General features: G+C 49.4%; 1 protein-coding gene across 1 annotated transcript in view; it reads left to right on the top strand.

Moving 5' to 3' along the window:
- The window catches only part of CASKIN1 (CASK interacting protein 1), a 180,707-nt gene that overhangs the window by 297 nt on the left and 171,624 nt on the right, over positions 1 to 8,786 (top strand). The window lies entirely within an intron of this gene.

The raw sequence follows: 8,786 nt of genomic DNA, 5'->3' as shown, positions 1-8,786 counted from the left end.
GGGGGGGGGTTGGGGGAGACAGAGGGAAAACAATCACTCTAATCTGCATCAGTGGTACAGGGATGGATGATGGGTGAGGGGCGTCCCACGGTTGCTGTGATTGCTGCATGATGCAGAGGTGGGAGGGGACAGAGCTGGGAATGGAGACAGATTGGGGGCTTTTGGATACACCGGACCCCCCTGGAGGTGTAGCTCAGCCTCTTCCCCTTCAACCAGCATCCTTAGATCTGGATCAGCAAGGAACCCGCGTTATAATTTTTTAAATTGAAGCTCATTCCAAAAAAAGAGGGAAGAGAAGTGATCAGTATTGAATATTATGTGTATTGAGGTACTGGCCCTTTATGATGATACCTGCTCTTGAAGTATCCTGCGGGAAACAGACCCCGCGGGCCTCCATTCCCAAAACTAAACACACTAGGATAAGGGGGCTTTTTAAAAAAAAATGTCAATGAGATTTGTAAATGACAGTCACAGGACTAAATTGGAGGGCCTTTGGGGCTCATTTACAGTGGTTCTGCGGCCGCTCAGCCTGTACAAAGTAACGGCGGGCTGAGAGGGGCCGCGGCTGTCCGCCGCTATCTGCACATACAGCGGCTAGGGACAGATGTCCAACTGTGGATCTGGATGGCGTCTGGGGCCAGTCATCCGCTGGGTGTGCAGATACATGCAAACAGCGATGGGCAGCAGGTGGTTCTGCGGCCGCTCAGCCTGTACAAAGTAATGACGGGGTGACAGGATCCATGGCTGTACGCCGCTATCTGCACATACAATGGTTAGGGACAGATGTCCAACCATTGGCGCAATCTGGATGGCGTCTGGGGCAGATCATCCGTTGGGTGTGCAGATACATGCAAACAGCGACAGACAGCAGGTGGTTTTGCGGCCGCTCAGACTGTACGAAGTAATGACGGGCTATCAGGAGCTGTGGCTGTCCGCTGCTGTTTGCACATATCTGCACATCCAGTGCGTGACCGCTACTGGACGCCATCCAGATCCCGGCCAGGGTCAGACGCCTGTCCCTAGCAGCTGTATGTGCGGATACACGCAGACAGCTATGACTCCGGTCGGCCCGTCATCGCTTTGTACAGGCTGAGCGGCCGCAGAACCCCCCCTGAATTCCACTGTAAAAATCCGCGGCCTGGTGTGAATGAGCCCTAACCTGTCTAATTTACTCAAAGGTGGTTCAATGAGATGTGAAAATGACAGTCGCACGAGTGACTGTCATTTTTACATCTCATTGAACCACCTTTGATTCCCGCCGCAGGAATCCGCAGCCTCGTGTGAATGGGCGTTCTAATTTAGTCATGTGACTCATTTTCAGATCTGAGTGAACCACCTTTGATTCCCGCCGCAGGAATCCGCGGTCCTTGTGCGAATGAGCCCCAAGGCTCTCTTATTTAGTCATGTGACTGTCATTTTCAAATCTCATTGAACCAACTTTTGATTCCCGCCGCATGAATCCACAGTGTGAATGAGGCCCTATTCTTTGCGAGCTTAGCCTATGGAACGTTGCTTCTGCACGTCACTGTTGGCGAACTTCAAGGGCAACAAGCCCCCCGTCTGGGCACGGTGGATAATTCAAGAGCAAGTAGGGCATTAAATACTATGACTTCGTTGGTGAGTTTCAAGTGCATCCGTCAGTGCAGGAAGCCTAGTTTTAGAAGGTGTGCTGGTGATTTGGAGTAAAGACAGGTCCTCTTTAACCCCCGGGGGGGGTTCCCTCATCCTTTCCCCCGCTCGGGCCTTGTTGTCAGGATCACCACGCAGCTTTGCATGGCATCCTTACGCCTGCGACATATCTGCTGACAGCAGAGGTGACCAGCTGGGTAGTGCTGCGGTGATGGGTCATCTCGCAGTCCCTCGGGCGCTTTGATTATCGGCTGCGCGAGCAATCTCAATTCCCCCCGGAGCGAGCCGCTCGCTAGACTGAGCAAAGCACGCCGTCAGCGTCAGAAGCTGTGCCGCGATGACAGCGATCTGCTACTCTGTTTTTTTTTTTTTTACATGTGCTACACACTTACATATTTATTGGGTCAGCCGCTTCCATTGCCATGGTGAGAGGAGAGCCTCCCGCCCTGGCGACGCTTGAACGGCGAAGCGCAGCGGCGTGAAGTCTCTCCATTTGGGTATTGAGCCCCCTATCAAAGATGTCCGTCACGTGTGTTTTTATTTTTCTGCTGGCAAACTCCACCTTGATTGCAGTGTCATTAGGATCACTGCATTGCCTTTCCTGTAGTGGAAGCCGGTGATTTACGGCTCAGCATGGCTGTGCGCGGCCAAGGGATGTGTGTGCCGCTAGAAGCGCGAGCTTAGCTGCGTCTAATTTGGAGCGTTGACGTTTAAAATGGTGATTATTTTGAATGGCTCTGTTCAACAGGTGTGGTTATAGGAGCGTTCCAAAGCTGCGATCATGCCGGGCGACCGGAGCGTTGTGGCATGGGAAAATGCATGATGCGCAAATGCAGCATCGTTACTTGTTAATGCGACAAGTAATGCGAAGGTGGGCAAACTCCGGCCTTCTAGCTGTTGCGGAACTACAAGTCCCAGGATGCATTGCAAGATTCTCACAGCCACAGGCATGACTTCCAGAGACAGGCATCATGGGATTTGGAGCTTCACCACAGCTGGAGGCCGGGTGTCACCCGGAGCGCAGACTGGGTGACACCCCGCTGTGATGTCATCGCCATCTAATTGACCCCTGCCGGCAGCCATCTTGGTGATGGACGCCGGCAGAGAGAGGAGGGGACGTTCACCCAGCGGGATGAGGTATGCCGCCGGGTCCCCTCCTCTCTCCTGACACTGTTGGGCTCTCGATCCGTGACCAAGTGCCTGACTTTTTAGAGAGGGGTGACACTAAAATAGCTGTCAGTCATTTTGGTGTCACCCCTCCAATGGTGTCACCCGGGTGCGTGCTGCACCCCCCTTGTGACGCCACTGGCTGGAGGTCCGGAGTTTGTGTTAATGGCACCCCAAACGTGGCAGGCAAAACACGCGACTGGAAGGGTGACAAACGCGCGGTCAAAAATACGCTTGCTGAAACTTCTGCGTGAGTTTCTTTGCCTGAGGGTCAGCCTGTTGTAATGAGGGGGCTGCCCTTCGCTGATGCGTGGCAGACATGGGAAAACGCACAGTCCACCCATAACTGGCACAGCAGGAGGAGTGAGACTTTGTGGAAGTAGGCGGTAGAAATGGTGAGTCTGAGCGCTAGTGTGCTCACATCTCTGAAAAACTGGCATTGGATCGACCAATCTTTAAAACAGGGGTGGGCAAAAGCCGGCCCTCCAGATATGGTGGAACTACAAGTCCCATGAGGCATTGCAAGACTCTGACAGTCATGACTCCCAGAGGGATGATGGGACTGTAGTTGTTGTTGCCTACACTAGTTTTAGGGTATAGTCCATCCTTCACATAGGGCCCCCATGTGTGCGGGGCTGGAAGGGGTATATCCGTGTCATTATATACGGCTGGCCTGCGTTGTGTTTTATATTGTATGGAATATTTAGAGGGGATGGAGGAGCGCCAATGTTATCTGCCATCCAAGTCACGAGGGGCGCTCTCCTAACCCTGCAAGATACGTCTGACGCATGTCATGGGGGGCTCCCCTCACCCTGCAAGATACGTTTGACGCATGACATGGGGGGCGCTCCTCACCCTGCAAGATACGTCTAACGCATGTCATGGGGGGCTCCTCACCCTGCAAGATACGTCTGACGCATGTCATGGGGGGCTCCTCACCCTGCAAGATACGTCTGACGCATGTCATGGGGGGCTCCCCTCACCCTGCAAGATACGTCTGACGCATGTCATTCAATATAGTGATCTGTGAAGCTGTGCATGAAGATGCCGGCAGGTTTACTAGACTGTTACTCTACTATTACTATATAGATTGTTACTTTGCTATTACTATATAGTTACACATTGTTACTCTGCTGTTACTATAGCATTGTAGATTGTTACTCTACTCTTACTATATCGCCATACATTGTTGCTCTACTATTGCTATATCTTTTTAGATTGTCACTCTGCTATGACTATGTGGTTATACGTTGTTACTCTACTATTACTGTATGGTTGTAGATTGTTCCTCTACTATTACTATATGGCCATACATGGTTACTATCCTATTGCTATATGGCCATACATTGTTACTCCCATATTGCTATATAGTCATACATTGTTACTATCCTATTGCTATATAGTCCTACATTGTTACTCTCCTATTGCTATATGGTCATGCATTGTTACTCACCTATTTACTATATGGTCATACATGGTTACTATCCTATTGCTATATGGCCATACATTGTTACTCCCATATTGCTATATAGTCATACATTGTTACTATCCTATTGCTATATAGTCCTACATTGTTACTCTCCTATTGCTATATGGTCATGCATTGTTACTCACCTATTTACTATATGGTCATACATGGTTACTATCCTATTGCTATATGGCCATACATTGTTACTCCCATATTGCTATATAGTCATACAGTGTTACTATCCTATTGCTATATAGTCATACATTGTTACTCTGCTATTACTATATGGCCATACATTGTTACTCTCCTATTACTATATGGTCATACATTGTTACTCTCCTATTACTATACAGTCATACATTGTTACTCTGCTATTACTATATGGCCATACATTGTTACTCCCATATTACTATATGGCCATACATTGTTACTCCCATATTGCTATATAGTCATACAGTGTTACTATCCTATTGCTATATAGTCATACATTGTTACTCTGCTATTACTATATGGCCATACATTGTTACTCCCATATTGCTATATAGTCATACATTGTTACTCTGCTATTACTACATAATTATAGATTGTTCCTCTGCTATTACTACATAATTATAGATTGTTACTCTGCTATTACTACACTGTTTGGCTCTATAGCACACGTACATTGTGAATAGTCTGTGTGGCGCGGTGGGTGGTAGAAGCGTCCAGCCTACATAGAAATGTGTTGAGATGTAATGACTGTGATACAATATAGACGTTGTATAGCGCCAACCTATACCAGCGAGTTCCAGTTCCCCTTCCAATGACCTGCCTACTGCTCCCCGATACGTCTGTTTTGTATTTTATGATTTTTACCTTTTTAAAGCTAATTTAGCGCTATAGATATGAAGAACACGCGTTACTACAGCTCTATAGTCCTAAAACAGTGCGAGTACCTGAATTTCACTTATCATCAGCCACGTAGAGCCTACTGTACAGCAAAGCTCAGAGCCAATCAGATGTGCTGTGGTATGGGGAGCGTGCAGATAGGAGGAAAGAGCAGAGTGACAGAGAGATGAGCTCATCAATGTGCTGCTTTTTGCTTTCACTGTCTAGTCACAGGTTGGGGGAGTAATAAGACCTGCAAGTGAAACTGCAGCAGATGTATTTCTGTCTACCCATTCCTGAGATTTACACAGCTCTGCCACACAGTGCTGCCTTTCTGGCGGGGGAGGGGGCCCGAGGGCTATGTAAACAGCTGTGCTGTGTGGCAGAGCTATATATATACTGTATCTCAGGACTGGATAGACACGGGCTCTCATATATATCCTTCATCTCTGTATTCATCTGTTTGCCTGGAGTTCAGTATGAAGAATGTAGATAATTGATCGTAATTGCAATTACTGTATTTCGATAGCGGCACCCGTTATTTTCAATATCTGATCCCAATTATGGGCAAAACCGTCATTTTCCTCCAAGTTCCGAGTCAATTTCTTCCTCTCAGGCTCTGAAAGAGCGAATTAGAAAAATCGATCGTACTGCACGCACCGCGGCCCTACGAAAAGCGATCAATTCTCCAGCCCCTTTCTTTTCGGCTTCTAAAAAAATTTAATACAGCTTTAAAAATGCGTGCGCGGTTTGGTTTTTAGGGCTCATGCACAGGGGTGCCTGGGGCCGTACAACACCAAATTTGCTGGGGGGTCACAGGTGCTGTGTACAGCCCACCATAGAAATTAAAGGCTGTAAGTGGCTGTGTTGGGTATGCGCTGGTACTTGTGTGAACACGAGCATGTGTATGGATGTACAGCCCCGAACACAGGCAGTCTGCATTTGCGGTTGTACATGCATTCGCATGCTCGTGTTTAAGCAAGGCCGATCTGTACCCGGGGCTCGGGGGTCACTGGTGCTGCTTACAGCTGACCATAGAGATCAAAGGCTGTAAGTGGCTGTGTTGGGTATGCACTGGTACTTGTGTGAACACGAGCATGTGTATGGATGTACAGCCCCGAACACAGGCAGTCTGCATTTGCGGTTGTACAGGCATACGCATGCTCGTGTCTAAGCAAGGCCGGTCTGTACACACACAGCAATTGATCTCTATGGGTGGCTGTACGCAGCACTTATGGCTCCCAGGAGGTGAAACATGTCCCATATGTACGTTGTACAGCCACAGACGCTCATGTGCATTAACCCTTAGTCCCCATTGACACCTAGGCGTACGGGGAAGGCCCATTCACAACATAGGTGTCACCATTACAGGAATAGAATTGAAATCTTTAAACGGGAACACTAATTCTGGTGGTTTCCCCTCACTTTGGAGGGATTTCCTCTCATTTCCTGTTGGGGCTATCAGACAGGAAGTGAAGGGAAATCTCAACGGGACACAGAGGGCAAAAAAAGCCGACAGGGGTTATAACCCCCCTTACTGTATCCAAAACTAAAAAAAAAGTCTTGGCTTCAGTTCCACAAAACATTTTTGGCATTTGAACCATGCCTTTAGGTCCACGGCCCGGCATGCCATTGTTGAGTGCACTGTAAAGGACAGCCGGGCATTATTTTTAGAGTGATTTACGAGTGCTTTGATCGGTGCGGGCTAATATTAGACGCGGTACGGTCACGCGCTGCGTTTGCTGTGCCCCCGCATCTTTCATCCCTCCTGCAATTCCCGGTGTCCAGCGGACGGCCGCACTTCTCCAGCGGATTATAATACGCTGATTCATGAGAATAGCTGAGGGCGTGCGCGCGCTGCATGTTGCGTAGAGGAGTCGTTCATCTTATTAGTGTCGGCGGTTGTAGCGATTAGTCATGCGGCGAGGCGTACGGCTGGAGGTGCGGATTTTGCAGTTGTGCTAAGCAGTTTTCTCTATTAAATGTCATCGTATCGTGAACTCAATGAGTGAGTCGGGAGCATGATTAGTACAAATCTCTCGTATAGGATTTCCGTGTAAATCGCGATCCCTTAAAGCCTTGGTTCTCAACTGGTGGGTTGTAACCCAAAAGTGGGTCACGACGCCATGTTCAGTGGGTCGCCACGTGCCTACCACTTTTTTTTTTTTTTAAGAGCCCGTGGAACGTGCATCGAAAAACTATCCCGTGAACAAAAAAAGTGAACCGTGAAACCACAGCAGACAAAAACGTGCACAAGGGTGCTTGGTCCTTCAATAAACAAGGGACCTCGATTCCCGACCCCCCGGGGCGCAAGGCTCCTGACAGAGGTTGAGACTGTTGGTCCGCCGACCCGAAGGCCGGTGGACCCCGATCCTTTGGGGACCTGCCGGAACAGGTCCCTCACAGTACTGGGTAGAGAGACCCCCTGGGTGGGAGGAGACAGAGAACCCTATATAAGGGCACAGAATCTCCTCCCCACATCGGGAAAAGGGCCCTGAAGGAACCTGCAACCGCTGCATCTGTGAGTGAAATTTAAAAAAACTAAAAAGTGCCAAACGTGCATGTAGTCCAATAAATAAATAAAGAGTGCCAGTGCACCACGCTGACCGGCCCTAGGGGCCGGAGTGCAAAAATATTGCCCCGGACTAGCCATAAGGCCTGTCTCCGAGGCGTTGTGCAGAATATGCAATATGGTGTGTGTCCATGTGCATAGTGAGTCAAAGTGGGGTCCCACACCCAAGTGACTTTCTGAGCACCCCTGGGACGCCAGCTCCAGGGGGCACAACACCACGGGCTCTGCCGCCTCCCAACCCTCCGGCCAGACCAAGTGTTTCTCCGCTCACATCAGGAGGTAGTGTTGTCGGGGGTCCTCCCACTGTCTGGGGTTTACCCGTAACCTCAGGGCCTGACGCAACCAGCAGTGGTCCGAACCGTCCTCCGACACCCACCATTACGTCAGAGGGTACTAGAATGCTCCCCCGTTCTGGGATGGCAGCATACTCTCCCCTCCAACAACTGATAAGAACAGATACTACACTTGATCTTAGCCAAAAGGCCACGTGCCTACCACTTTTCTAGGTGAGAGGCTACTCAGCCTCCCCCTAGCATCAGTTCTTGCACTGAGCAGCCATTCAGAATATGCTGCCCGGTGCCAGCGAGTGTCAGCTTGAGGTGAGGTGACCTGGAGCTATGGCCGCGAGGGAGCTCCATCCATACGTGTATTGCTTGCAGCTCCCTCACGTGTCCTGTAGAAGCGCCTGGACCGGAGTGACGTCACATTCTGGCTCCCGGCACCTCTACACGGCACGCAAGGAAGTTGTACAAGCAATTCTGGTGTGGGAGGTGAATTGCATTGCCGTTCATTTGAATGGTACGCCAAACACATCGCATTGCAGTGCGACTTAGGTCGCTGATTAATGACCAAGGACAAATGTGGGTCCTGAGGTTACCCAGTTTGAGCACCACTGCCTTAAAGCATACGTAAGCCCTAACAATGAACTTCTCTTATTTGTTCCCTTCCTCTGCTAAATATACCAGTGAAAGCGTTTTGTTATACTTGTTGATCCTGCCAGAAATCCAGTAAACCCGCAATTTCCTGTGCTGTCTGTTTCTGATGCGCTGAAGTCTTATCAGACCTCTGTGAGCTTCAGAACAA

The sequence above is a fragment of the Nanorana parkeri genome, unplaced genomic scaffold (genome assembly GCF_000935625.1).
Source record: "Nanorana parkeri isolate BGI_ZX_2015 unplaced genomic scaffold, ASM93562v1 scaffold19, whole genome shotgun sequence".
Lineage (NCBI taxonomy): Eukaryota > Metazoa > Chordata > Amphibia > Anura > Dicroglossidae > Nanorana > Nanorana parkeri.
The sequence above is the reverse complement of the archived record's forward strand: the minus strand, read 5'-3'. Positions and strand labels throughout refer to the sequence as shown.